This window comes from Tursiops truncatus, chromosome 8 (genome assembly GCF_011762595.2).
Source record: "Tursiops truncatus isolate mTurTru1 chromosome 8, mTurTru1.mat.Y, whole genome shotgun sequence".
Lineage (NCBI taxonomy): Eukaryota > Metazoa > Chordata > Mammalia > Artiodactyla > Delphinidae > Tursiops > Tursiops truncatus.
The window spans coordinates 16,740,041-16,754,902 of record NC_047041.1 but is presented as its reverse complement, the minus strand read 5'-3'; the positions used below and the strand labels follow the sequence as shown (position 1 = coordinate 16,754,902).

The window sequence follows — 14,862 nt, the reverse complement described above, 5'->3', positions numbered from 1 at the left end:
TGGGTATGGGAAAAGAACAGCTTCCATCCACACCCTCCTTCCTCCTTGGCGGGCTGCTATCTGCTCTCCTTGTGAGGTCTCAGGAGCCCGTGACATTATCTGCTATCTCCCAGGAGAGGCTCTGGACCACAGTTGTGAGCCCTGAGACTGATGAACATGCAGGAAGGGCTCCTGTGCCAGACAGGGAAGCTGCTGAGCTAGGATGATGGGCTGGGCTGGGCCAGCCATGCAGGGCGGGGTGAGCCCGGGCCACGGCTGGGGGAGGGGAGATTTTTCTCAGGTTCTGAGCACCCTTGGAGAGAAGCCCAGCACAGTTAGGTGGGCCCATTCACCATCCTTAGGAGTGAGGAGCTGTCATTGGTATGTCTGCATTCTCCAGCACTGTGGATTCCAGAGTCTTAGAAATTCCCCCGGCAGCTAAGCATCCCAGTGGTGACAATTAACCTGTTCAATACTAGGTCAGCAACTTTGCAGGGAATGTTTGCTGATGCCATTCTACCGGGTGTACTGGTACTATTGACTCTGGTCCCCAGAAAGCCTGACACGTCCCTAGTGGCAGAAGAAAGCTAGGAGCACATTCTGCCAGCATCACAGAATCCTTAGGCTGAGTGTGACATTGAGAGGTCACCTGGTCCAGCCATTTGCCCGCAGGCAGGCCTGGACATAAACCAGCCTAGACAGATGAGAATCTGTTCTCTCTCCCTGCCTTCAAAAACCTTCTCTCACAGAAGGACGTTTCATGTATACCTTTAGTACCTAATATACGTCAACCACGAGACAGTTCTTTCTGAGAGCTCATCTGTATTCTACTTGCTCCCAGTGGTTCTTTCTTTGAGTTATATCTCAGTGGAGATGGAAGGAAGAACCCTTCACATGTTGTATGCAGTAGGTGCTGGAGCTTGCTCATGTGGGCATTTCCAGAACCCATTGTGCATGTTTCTTCTAACTCTGGGTTCAGTAACATCACCTTGGTAACTTGTGATCAGTGATGGTAAGAGTATTTACACCATGGAAATGGGCAAGCACCACGAATCAGGGCTTTCTTTTCCCCCAGAAAACCAGCTGTTTAACATACACCAGCACACAACTGGTCATGGAGAGCAATATTCCTTCACGGAACTCAGGTAACATTCTTCTCTCTACACTTCACCTTAGTGCTGTCAAGTTATCACTTTAGTGCCTTCAGGTGAGGCTCACTCTCTGGCAGGACTATAATTTCCCAGCGAGCAGAGGCTGCGACTTGAATTCGCCCACCGCCAAGGACTTTTTCTACAGCAGCTGCACATCAACTATACGCCAGAGGAATGAAGGACACGTATCAAATCATCAGGCTGAATGACTCTAGTTTTCATCGTCTTAGCTCTAATGCGATCCCACAGTTGGAGTCAGGTTTGCCAAGCAGGAGATATGTTTATCTCAGTTGACTTCAGAGTTGTGCAATTCAATTCAAGCAGGATTTATGAGACGTCTTCTCAGTGTTCACCCGGTACTAGGCTCTGGAGCCCTGGAGGAGGGCCTGGTGGTGAGTTTCAACAACCCATCACTTCTATTCTCAAATAAATTACAATTTGATTTGGAAGCTATGCATGCAAGCAGAGAGTGAGGGATCAATATGAATATTCTGGAAGACGTGTGCTTGAGGGATTTTGAGTGGTCATAAAACACAGTGGTAAGAACATGGGTCACTGGGGTCAGAGTGCCTGTGTTCGAACTCCAGATCACCACGTCGTAGCTGTGCAACCTTGGAAGAGCTGCTTACCAACCCACACCCTGCCCACCCCAACTCCGATTCCTCACTCTAAGGGTATGACGAAATCTAGCTCATAGAGTAGTTATCAGAGTCACTGCACTGATGTTTATAAAGCACATGACACAGTGCCTGGGATACCGCAGGTGTAAAATATAAAACAGTTATTGTTTTTATCGTAGGGTCTAATGGCCTCTTTTTAAAAGTGAATAAACTGAGACCCGGAAGTGTGGAAATGACTAGTTGCAACATTTTTTTTTCTTTTGGAAATAAATAAAGATGAAGGCAAGAGATACCACCCAAAGAGGAAACCCCAGAAGAACGTGGAGAGTCACACTGCCACTGAATCCTGGAGCTGGGCTCTGATGAATGGAGCAGGCTGCATTTGATAAATCAGGTCCCTCAATCCAGTGGGTTTAGGCTCTTGTTTCCTAAATGGGAACTTCATGCTGTTCACTCATTCAAAGGTAGGATGCTGCATCAGAAAGTTGATATATAAATCCGTTATTTACAAGGGTCTCCATGTTTGTTTGTTTTTTTTTTTTAAATGACTTATAAATCATGCATATCTCAGCTGGAAACTTTTCTGGTATAAAAAAAGTTAATAAATTTATTAAAAATATATTTTAAAAATTAAAAATTTATAAAAAAGTTTATTAAGAGAGTTTATAAGTTTCTTCCTATAAAGCTCACATTTACAGTCCTTGCGGATCAACCAGACCTCACACGTCTAGGGTGGGAGAGCTGAGAATAAAGGGTAGGAGGACTATGACTGGGAGTGCTGGGAGGGGTGGAGTGGAGGGTGCGGAAACCCAGGGGCGGTTTGTTCCTCAGTTCGCCTTGGACTCCTTTTATTTATTTATTTTATATTCTATCTGGCTCTGGGAGTCCACTGATTAAAAAAGAAAGTTTCAAATCAATAAAATATGCAACAGGAGATGGATTCTGGGCTAGTTGATTAGGCAATTTCCTGTATAGCTCCCTGGTGGAACACATGGCCCTCCACACCGGCCCGCCCGGTTCTCATCCCACATTAACCCTTGGGGTGCTGCCAGCTGACCTCACGGGGCACAGGAACCTCCTGCCCCACCCCATGTCCTTGCTGTAATCTCCACCCAGGGTCAGCTGCTCTTTCCCACACTGGAGCCTTCCAGAGACATCCCTGCTGCTGCAGCGTCTCCAGCAGTCCCCTCCTTTCCTGCCTCTATTCCTTCTGGAAGCCACCTCCTCCAAGAAGTCCTCATTATTTAACATCTCATACTGCTGAACATACAAGGATTTATATTAGCAAATGACAACAGCAACAACAAAGCAGGTACTTTATCAGAGGATGAACTAATAAAGGAGAAGCTCTTTTTCTTAGGAGTCACTTCCTGCTCATAGACTCAGATGGACTGAGTCTATGCGGATGAGGTGAGACCCGAAACACTGATGTTTCTCCTGAGGGTGGGCTCCCCTCTGGCTGCCCACAGGTACCAGCAGTTCCTTCCTCTCTCTCAGGCATTAGATCTTCCAAACTCCTCATTGTCAAAAAGGGCTTTTATCTACTTCTCCCTCACCTGCCCCCTGCCCAAGCCACCCCACTCTGAGCCACCGGCCCTGGGGAGAACACACTTCCCTCCAGAGCCCTCTCTGCACAGGCTGACTTTTTCAAGAAGGGATTTATTTCAAAGAATGTCTTCATTGAGGAATTGAAGTGGTTTCATTTTAGCTACGGGGGTGCCTCACTTAATACACTAAATAGCTTTCTGAAAAGTTGTAAGTAAAATGAAAAAACATCCTCTTTAAAAGCACAGATAGAATTTCTATTAAAAGCAATCTCATGATAAATCCTTTCGTGAAGAATTGCTTTGGTCCTGAGCAGCAGATTTGCAGTTCTATCTTTCTGCTGGACATTTCCACCTAGGTGACAACAATGCTAACAGTACTGGTAGATTGGCTGCTCGTCGTGTGCCAGGCGCATGCATGTGTGCATGTGTATGTGCGTGTGTGTAATTTTCCCACCACAACCCTGTGATATAAGTCCTATATTATCCCCATTTAACAGATAAAGAGACTGAGGCAAAGAGAAATTAACACAGGTAGTAAGTGATGAAGTTAAGATGAAGTTTCATGGCTCAAAGTCAAGGTGCCTGAAATCAGATTTGTCCTATTTCCACCTTAGACTGTGTAGACCTGCCTTTTCCTTACCTGTTTGTCTAGCACAAGTCTCCCAGTTGTGGGCAGGGTTAAACCTGGGAGCATAATGTTTCTCTTCCTATTCCTTCTTTTCCTGCCTCGTCCACTCAGACAATTGTCAAGTCCGTTGATTTGACCACAATTCCACTCTTGTCACTTCCACATTCCTTTGCCCCTTCCTTTGTCCCCAGAGAAAGGACCACTCTTGTTTTCTTTTGCAGTAGCTTACCAACAAACATCCCTACCCAGTCTCCTTGTGTTGTGCCCACCCTGCCCACTGTTTGCCAGAGTGACCTGCCTAAAGCACTATGACTCCCAGGCCATGTCCCCTCCTCAAAACCACTCAGGACTCTCTGCCACAGGTGAAGCCCCACCTCCTCGCTCTGGCCTACAGGGTCCTCCAGTCTGTCCTCTGCCCTCCGTGTCTACCACTTCCTCCCGCATGCAAACCTTGCCCTGCATGCTCCGGCCACACCTTGTTTCCACCATTCTCTTTGTTTAGGCAGTGACAGCCATCACTCCCCCTTTCTCTCATTGTTAACATTGTCCCTGGACTTCTAGAGCTAGAGGATGCTCTAGCTCTCTGGAAGACCCATTACATTCTGCCCTGAATTCTAAACTTGATCCATATTTTGTCTCTCTTTGCTAGCTCCCTGGGGGCTGCTATCTGACTTATCCAATTCAACCAATGCTTTGGGCAGAACATGCTGTAGGTCTTGGGGATACCGAGGTGCATAAGACGTGACTTGCCTCTGATGGATGAAGCATTCTGTAAGGAAGAGAGACCAAAAAGGCACTATTACAATTTCACATGTTGGTACAGAGCCAGAGGTCTTCACATGGTGTTGCAGGAAGCACAGGAAGGGAGGTTATTGCAGCCCCAGTCTCCTTTGTACGCTGTAATACAGAGCAAGGTGCCCTGCGTTTAATGGGGCTGCAGGGAACGTTTATTTAATTGAATAATTCCTCAGTGACTCTTTTGTTAAAAAGGATTTTTAAATATTTGGTTGACTTAACCGAACTGAGGTGTGTGTGTGTATATATATATATATATATATATATATATGTCAGGTGCTTATACATTCTATTGTGAGCTAATGAGTGATTGTTGGTATATTGTTCTGGAAATGTTCTCAAGACTGTTTCATGTGTTCCATAGGTACATTATGAACTCCTCAAGGATATCTCTATTCTAGTCATTTACTCTCCAGAGCACAGCAAGAGACAAACTAAAATTCCACCCATATTCCTACATCCGAGTAAGGGGGCCAGCCTCTACCCTAGACTCTCACCTAAGCATTGACCACCCTTGACTTAATTTTTCCACTTTGGAGATGGAAGGATGTAGGGATAATTAAATCTTACTCTTTAGGACCATTCTAAAGCCAAGAGGTAGATGATGGTGTTGCTTGTTCATTGCTGATCTTGGGTAGGTCCATTAAAGCCTCCTGAACCCAGTCTCTTTATCTATAAAATAACCCTACTCTCAAGTGTTGGTGTGAGATGTGGGTGAAACAATGTGTGTTACTTGCCCAGCGCAGTTCCTGGAATACGGTCTGCATTTAACAGATAACAGTGATTGTGGCACCAATACTATTATTGAGTACAACCATGGTGATCACTGGGCTAGGTAGGCCTGGGGAAGACTGATAATTAAGACAAATTTATTTTTCATTCTCAAAAAATGTCATAGTATAGTAAGGGAAAACTAAGGATAAAGGTGATTTGAGTGCAGTGTATGTGTCCCCAGATAGAAGTAAATAGAACCAAGGGAGAACCCAGAAGGCTTTTCTGGAGGAAGTGACAGCTATGCTGAGACTTGGAAAATGGCTAAAAGTTAGCCAGTGAAGATGGGAGAGTGGGAGCAACAGGAAGGTGCTCCAGACAACATTCACTGTTTTCCAGTGAATTTCAGTGTGCTTGTAGCATGAGAAACTTAGGTTAAACTTTAGACCAGACAGAGAAAGAGTGGAATTAATGATGATGGGAAATTAAGACATTTCTTTCTTTAGGACACTCAGCCAACGGATTGGTAGATTAAGCATGACACTGCTTTGATGCGGCAGGACCACTGGGGTAGGAAAAGGCTGAGACATGAATATTTAGTTCACTAGTTTTCAAACTATTTAAAAAAATCCATTATAACTGTCTCTTTAAATGAAAACTTTCACAGGAAAACAAAATACAAAGTAGTGCTTTTCTGGCAGGAAGAGAGTGCTGTTTCCAAACTTTTGTAGAGGGTCCACCTGAGGCCTCCACTTACACTATGGTGGCCCTTGGGACACTTCCAGTAGATCCCCTGGATTTCTAAAAGTAGAGCCTGAAGAGCCTGATTTGAAAGCCAAAGAGATGGCTGGCCAGAGAGTGATATGTTCTCCAAGTCCAAGGACCAATTCTGGCATGAAAGCCAGTGATACTTGGGCCACTGCATTGTCTTCTATTATACAAGAGCTTCCTAAACTGTCTTCCATCATGAGGTTATCTATACCTTTCTAAGATGCTAAGGGAGCACCAGTGTTCTTGCTACTACGGTTGAGTAATTTTTCTCAGGGTGTGTCTTTCGCCCAGTGAGAGACAAGTAGATTGTCTGGGGACATTTCCTGAAGCTCAGATCTCCTGGGAATGGACAGACGACAACAAGAGCTCCCCTTCCTCTAACAGGAGGGGTTGGGCTTTAACTCAACTTCCCATGAGACTGGAGTCTCCCTTCCCCCAGCAGCCTGAATCCACCTTTTCACAAAGTTTCCAGGAGCGGACAGCTGGCACTCTTAGATAACTCCCTACACAGCTGGCGTTTACATGCAGTCTGCCTGGCACCTGGGTCTGGCCTGTTTATGCTGCTCCCGGGTTGCTCTGCTTGTACTATAAGTAGCATCCTTTCCTTAGAGCATAACGCCACAGTCTGATCCATGGTGCCTCGACCCACAGGAACCGCAGGTCTTCTTTTGCTGGCTTTGACTTGTAAGTTTTCCCAGTAAAAGTTGTTTCTTCATCCCCACAACGTGATATTATAATGTTTACCTTCTCCCGCCTTGACCCCACCTCTTGATTCCATTTTCTAGGCTTCCTAGTTGGAATTTCCACTAGAAACGGGGGGTGAAGATAGGGGGAGATGCAACCAGCGGGTTCTCTACTGGAGAAGTCTTCAGGGTCAGACAGAACTCCCTCTCTCCCTCTTTCTTTGACATTGTCCAGAAAGACCATGTGCCTTCCAAGAGGTCTCCTCCAGACCACCCTTTTTTTGATCAACACAACAATTTATTTGTAAACATGTTATATGTGTCAGTAATCAAGTTGACAACACTTTATACATTTCATTGTATAATATTAACATCATACAAGAAGAAAAATCCACTGTACTCTGTTACAGTTTGGGTATTTTAAAATCTTTAAATACAAATTTTATTTGAAATACTGAAAATAAAAGAGAAATAAACACAAATGGCAGGGAAAATTGGAAAAAACTAAAAGAAAACTGTATCCCCCCCCAAACAAATAAAATCATCTAATTACTTTTTTTAATTTTTTTTATTTCTCAAAAGTTCTACCTCCAAATTGTAAACTTTATTTTATTTATTTATTGATTTTTTTACATCTTTATTGGAGTATAATTGCTTTACAATGGTGTGTTAGTTCCTGCTTTATAACAAAGTGAATCAGTTATACCTATACATATGTTCCCATATCGCTTCCCTCTTGCATCTCCCTCCCTGCCACCCTCCCTATCCTACCCTGCCAGGCAGTCACAAAGCACAGAGCTGATCTCCCTGTGCTATGCGGCTGCTTCCCACTAGTTATCTACCTTATGTTTGGTAGTGTATATATGTCAAAAGAAATCAAGGAAATCAAAGAATCATATATATATATGTATATATATATATAATTTTAGAATTTTATTTTATTTATTTTTTCATACAGCAGGTTCTTATTAGCTATCCATTTATACACATCAGTGTATACATGTCAATCCCAATCTCCCAATTCATCCCACCACCACCCCCAACCCTCTGCCACTTTTCCCCCTTGGTGTCCATATGATTGTTCTCTACATCTGTGCCTCTATTTCTGCAAACCGGTTCATCTGATCTGTACCATTTTTCTAGGTTCCACATATATGTGTTAATATACAATATTTGTTTTTCTCTTTCTGACTCACTTCACTCTGTAGGACAGTCTCTAGATCCATCCACGTGTCTACAAATGACCCAATTTCGTTCCTTACTATGGCTGAGTAATATTCCATTGTATATATGTACCACATCTTTTTTATCCGTTTGTCTGTCGATGGGCATTTAGGATGCTTCCATGACCTGGCTATTGTAAATAATGTTGAAATGAACATTGGGGTGCATGTGTCTTTTTGAAATATGGTTTTCTCTGGGTATATGCCCAGTAGTGGGATTGCTGGGTCATATGGTAATTCTATTATTAGTTTTTTAAGGAACCTCCATACTGTTCTCCCTAGTGGCTGTATCAATTTACATTCCCATCAGCAGTGCAAGAGGGTTCCCTTTTCTCCATACCCTCCCCAGCATTTGTTGTTTGTAGATTTTCTGGTGATGCGCATTCTAACTGGTGTGAGGTGACACCTCATTGTAGTTTTGATTTGCATTTCTCTAATAATTAGTGGTGTTGAGCAGCTTTTCATGTGCTTCTTGGCCATTTGTATGTCTTCTTTGGAAAAATGTTTATTTAGGTCTTCTGCCCATTTTTTTATTGGGTTGTTTGTTTTTTTAATATTGAGCTGCATGAGCTGTTTATGTATTTTGGAGATTAATTCTTTGTCCATTGATTTGTTTGCAAATATTTTCTCCCATTCTGAGGGTTGTCTTTTCATCTTCTTTGTAGTTTCCTTTGCTTGGCAAAGCTTTTGAGTCTCATTAGGTCCCATTTGCTTATTTTTGTTTTTATTTTCGTTACTCTAGGAGATGGATCAAAAAAGATCTTGCTGTGATTTATGTCAGAGAGTGTTCTTCCTATGTTTTCCTCTAAGAGTTTTACAGTGTCCAGTCTTACATTTAGATCTCGAATCCATTTTGATTTAATTTTTGTGTATGGTGTTAGGGAGTGTTGTAATTTCATTCTTTTACATGTAGCTATCCAGTTTTCCCAGCACCACTTATTGAAGAGACTGTCTTTTCTCCATTGTATATCCTTGCATCCTTTGTCATAGATTAGTTGACCGTAGGTGCATGGGTTTATCTCTGGCTTTCTATCCTGTTCCATTGATCTATATTTCTGTTTTTGTGCCAGTACCATAGTGTCTTGATTACTGTACCTTTGTAATATAGACTGAAGTCAGGGTGTCTGATTCTTCCAGCTCCGTTTTTTTCCCTCAATACTACTTTGGATATTCGAGGTCTTTTGTGTCTCCATACAAATTTTAAGATTTTTTGTTCCAATTCTATAAAAAATTCCGTTGGTAATTTGATAGGGATTGCATTGAATCTGTAGATTGCTTTGGGTAGTATAGTCCTTTTCACAATACTGATTCTTCCAATCCAAGAACATGGTATTTCTTTCCATCTGCTTGTATCATCTTTAATTTCATTCATCAGTGTCTTATAGTTTTCTGCATAGATGTCTTTTGTCTCCCTAGGTACGTATATTCCTAGGTATTTTACTCTTTTTGTTGCATTGGTAAATGGGAATGTTTCATTAATTTCTCTTTCAGATTTTTAATCATTAGTGCATAGGAATGCAAGAGATTTCTGTGCATTAATTTTGTATCCTGCAACTTTACCAGATTCATTGATTAGCTCTAGTAGTTTTCTGGTGGCATCTTTAGGATTCTCTATGTAGAGAATCATTTCATCTGCAAACAGTGACAGTTTTACTTCTTCTTTTCCAATTTGTATTCCATTTATTTCTTTCTCTTTTCTGATTGCTGTGGCTAGGACTTCCAAAACTATGTTGAATACTAGTGGTGAGAGTGGACGTGCTTGTCTTGTTCCTGATTTTAGAGGAAATGTTTTCCGTTTTTCACCATTGAGAATGATGTTTGCTGTGGGTTTGTTGTATATGGCCTTTATTGTGTTGAGGCAGGTTCCCTCTGTGCCACTTTCTGGAGAGTTTTTAATCATAAATGGGTTTTGAATTTTGTCAAAAGTTTTTCTGCATCTATTGAGATGATCATATGGTTTTTATTCTTCAATTTGTTAATATGGTGTATCACATTGATTTGTGTATATTGAAGAATGCTTGCAGCCCTGGGTTAAATCCCACTTGATCATGGTGTATGATCCTCTTAATATGTTGTTGGATTCTGCTTGCTAGTATTTTGTTGAGGATTTTTGCATCTATATTCATCAGTGATATTGGTCTGTAATTTTCTCTTTTTGTAGTATCTTTGTCTGGTTTTGGTATCAGGGTGATGGTGGCCTCTTAGAATGAGTATGGGAGTTTTCCTTCCTCTGCAATTTTTTGGAAGAGTTTGAGAAGGATGGGTGTTAGCTCCTCTCTAAATGTTTGACAGAATTCACCTGTGACGCCATCTGGTCCTGGAATTTTTTTGTTGGAAGATTTTTAATCACAGTTTCAGTTTCATTACTTGTGATTGGTCTGTTCATATTTTCTATTTCTTCCTGGTTCACTCTTGGGAGGTTATACCTTTCTAAGAATTTGTCCATTTCTTCCAGGTTGCCCATTTTATTGACATAGAGATGCTTGTAGTAGTCTCTTGGGATGTTTTGTATTTCTGGAGTGTCTGTTGTAACTTCTCCTTTTTCATTTCTAATTTTATTGATTTGAGTCCTCTCTCTCTTTTTCTTGAGAAGCCTGGCTAATGGTTTATCAATTTTGTTTACCTTCTCAAAGAACCAGCTTTTAGTTTTATTGATCTTTGCTATTGTTTTCTTTGTTTCTATTTCATTTATTTCTGCTTTGATCTTTATGATTCCTTTCCTTCTGCTAACTTTAGGTTTTGTTTGTTCTTCTTTCTCTAGTTCCTTTATGTGTAAGGTTATATTGTTTATTTGAGATTTTTCTTGTTTCTTGAGGTAGGCTTGTATTGCTAAAAACTTCCGTCTTAGAACTGCGTTTGCTGCATCCCATAGGTTTTGCATTGTCATGTTTTGGTTGTCATTTGTCTCTAGGTATTTTCTGATTTACTCTTTGATTTCTTCAGTGATCTCTTTGTTATTTAGTAATGTATTGTTTAGCTTCCATGTGTTTGTGTTGTTTACATTTTTTTCCCTGTAATTGATTTCTAATCTCATAGGACTGTGTTCAGAAAAGATGCTTGATATGATTTCAATTTTCTTAAATTTACTGAGGCTTGATTTGTGACCCAAGATGTGATCTTTCCTGGAGAATGTTGTGTGTGCACTTGAGAAGAATGTGTAATCTGCTGTTTGTGGATGGAATGTTCTATAAATATCAATTAAATCTATCTGGTCTATTGTGTCATTTAAGGCTTTTGTTTCCTTATTCATTTTCTGTTTGGATGATGTAAGTGAGGTGTTAAAGTCCCCCACTATTATTGTGTTACTGTCAGTTTCCTCTTTTATAACTGTAAGCAGTTGGCTTATGTATTGAGGTGCTCCTATGTTGGGTGCATATAAATTTATAATTGTTATATCTTCTTGGATTGATCCCTTGATCATTATGTAGTGACCTTCCTTGTCTCTTGTAACATTATTTTAAAGTCTATTTTATCTGATATAAGCATTACTACTCCAGCTTTCTTCTGATTTTCATTTGCATGGTATATCTTTTTTCATCCCGTCACTTTTAGTCTGTATATATCCCTAGGTCTAAGTGGGTCTCTTATAGACAGCATATATGTGGGTCTTGTTTTTGTATCCATTCAGTGAGCCTGTTTCTTTTGGTTGGAGGATTTAATCCATTCACGTTTAAGGTAATTATCGATATGTATGTTCCTATTACCATTTTCTTAATTGTTACAGGTTTGTTTTTATAGGTCCTTTTCTTCTCTGTTTCTCCCACCTAGAGAATTTCCTTTAACATTTTTGTAGAGCTGGTTTGGTGTTGATGAATTCTCTTAGCTTTTTCTTGTTTGTAAAGCTTTTGATATCTCCATTGAGTCTGAATGAGATCCTTGCCAGGTAGAGTAATCTTGGTTCCAGGTTCTTCCCTTTCCTCACTTTAAATATATCATGCTACTACCTTCTGCCTTGTAGAGTTTCTGCTGAGAAATCAGCTGTTAACCTTATGGGAGTTCCCTTGTATGTTATTTGTCGTTTTTCCCTTGTTGCTTTCAATAATTTTTCTTTGTCTTTAATTTTTGTCGATTTGATTACTATGTGTCTCAGCATGTTTCTCCTTGGGTTTATCCTGCCTGGGACTCTCTGCACTTCCTGGACTTGGGTGGCAATTTCCTTTCCCATGTTAAGGAAATTTTCGACTATAATCTCTTCAAATATTTTTTCAGGTCCTTTCTCTCTCTCTTTTCCTTCTGGAGCCCCTATGATGGGAATGTTGTTGAGTTTAATGTTGTCCCAGAGGTCTCTTAGGCTGTCTTCATTTCTTTTCATTCTTTTTTCTTTGTTCTGTTCTGCGGCAGTGAATTCCACCATTCTGTCTTCCAGGTCACTTATCCGTTCTTCTGCCTCAGTTATTCTGCTATTGATTCCTTCTAGAGTGTTTTTCATTTCAGTTATTGTATTGTTCATCTCTGTTTGTTTGTTCTTTAATTCTTCTAGGTCTTTATTAAACATTTCTTGCATCTTCTCGATCTTTGCCTCCATTCTTTTTCTGAGGTCCTGGATCATCTTCACTGTTATTATTCTGAATTCTTCTTCTGAAAGGTTGCCTATCTCCACTTCATTTAGTTGTTTTTCTGGGGTTTATCTTGTTCCTTCATCTGGTACATAACCCTCTGCCTTTTCATCTTGTCTATCTTTCTGTGAATGTGGTTTTTGTTCCACAGGCTGCAGGATTTTAGTTCTTCTTGCTTCTGCTCTCTGCCCTCTGGTGGATGAGGCTATCTAAGAGGCTTGTGCATGTTTCCTGATGGGAGGGACTGGTGGCGGTTAGAGCTGGGTGTTGCTGTGGTGGGCAGAGTTCAGTAAAAGTTTAATCCTCTTGTCTGCTGTTGGGTGGGGTTGGGTTCCCTCCCTGTTGGTTGTTTGGTCTGAGGTGACCCATCACTGGAGCCTAACCAGCTCTTTGGTGGGACTAATGGTGGGCTCTGGGAGGGCTCACGCCAAGGAGTACTTCCCAGAGCTTCTTTTGTCAGTGTCCTTGTCCTCACAGTGAGCCACAGCCACCCACTGCCTCTGCAGGAGACCCTCCAACACTAGCAGGTAGGTCTGGTTCAGTCTCCTATGGGGTCACCGCTCCTTCCCCTGCATCCCGATGTGCACACTACCTTGCATGTGCCCTCCAAGAGTGGAATCTCTGTTTCCCCCAGTCCTGTCAAAGTCCTTCAATCAAATCCCACTAGCCTTCAATATCTGATTCTCTAGGAATTCCTCCTTCCATTGCTGGACCCCAGGTTGGGAAGCCTGACGTGAGGCTCTGAACCTTTACTCCAGTGGGTGGACTTCTGTGGTATAAGTGTTCTCCAGTTTGTGAGTCACCTACCCAGCAGTTATGGGATTTGATTTTATTGTGATTGCGCTCCTCCTACTATCTCATTTTGGCTTCTCCTTTGTCTTTGGATGTGGGATATCTTTTTTGGTGAGTTCCAGTGTCTTCCTGTCGATGATTGTTCAGCAGTTAGTTGTGATTCCAGTGCTCCCACAAGAGGGAGTGAGCACATGGCCTTCTACTCCACCATCTTCTAGGATTCCATATATTTTTTAAAAATTGTTTTTGAATTTATTTATTTATTTTTGGCTGTGTTGGGTCTTCATTTCTGTGTGTGGACTTTCTCTAGTTGTGGCGAGCAAGGGCCTCTCACTGTCGTGGCATTTCTCATTGGAGAGTACAAGCTCCAGACACACAAGCTCAGTAGTTACAGCTCATGGGCCCTGTTGTTCCGCGGCATGTGGGATCTTCCCAGGGCTCAAATCCGTGTCCCCTGCATTAACAGGCAGATTCTCAATCACTGCGCTATGAGAGAAAGTCCACCTCAAACGTTTTTACGCCTTTCATTCAGCTCAACTGGTCAGTTCTATTATTAAACACAAATTGCTGGGGGAAAGAGCGCACACAGTTCCCCACTACCACAAATTATGCAGTCGAGTTTCCCCCATTTGGGGAAATTGCAGGTGTCAGCACACTCGCAGTGCAATGAGTGAGCCTCATCCTGGGTAAACCACCTTCATGATCATGGTATCTCCCCTGCCAGGTAAGTATCCATATATAATTTTAATGACATAAAGTTACATTTCTTTACACCTACATGAGAGATGAAATTGTACCATATTAAATTCTATGTCCTTTTTAACATTTCTTTTTCTCTTGTTTTCTAAAGTTTGCCAACTGTTTAAGCTACATTAAGGGCAGTAAAGAGGGGAGGTCAGACCCCTTCTTGAGTGGTGTCTTCAGATAACCAGAGACTTTTGAAGAGAGGTTTCCATGGTGGAGGGGGTAGCAGTGGGCTGGAAGGAGTCTCTCTCTGACTTACCCATCACTCCTCTCAAGCACCCCTCCCCAACTATAACATTTCTCACTCTATACATATTGGGCTACTTAAGGATTTTCAGTCATAATATAGTCTCTGAAAAAGCAGGGGCATTATATGTTTCACCCATCACTGTACAACAAACCTAAAATAGTCCAAGGTTATTACAGTGGCCTATAAGGCCCTACCAATTTGGCCACGCCATCCCCCATCACCTCTCTGACCCCTCACTTCTACTTCACTGCCCCTTGCTTAACCTTGCTCTGCTTCAGGCTTTGACTGTCTTCTGAATATTGCAGACCTGCTGCTGCCTCAGGGTCTCTGGACTTACTGTTCTATCTGCTTTCACGCACTTCCCTCTCGCAGATATCTCCAGGGTTGTCTGTCTCACTTGCTACAGGGCTTG

General features: G+C 41.8%; 1 non-coding gene across 1 annotated transcript; it reads right to left on the bottom strand.

Annotated features, from left to right (window-relative positions):
* Positions 1–14,024: 14,024 nt before the first annotated feature.
* On the bottom strand, positions 14,025–14,188 carry LOC117313493 (U1 spliceosomal RNA). The gene has a single exon (XR_004527997.2). It is a non-coding gene; the product is annotated as a U1 spliceosomal RNA (small nuclear RNA).
* Between the last annotated feature and the right edge of the window lie 674 nt (positions 14,189–14,862).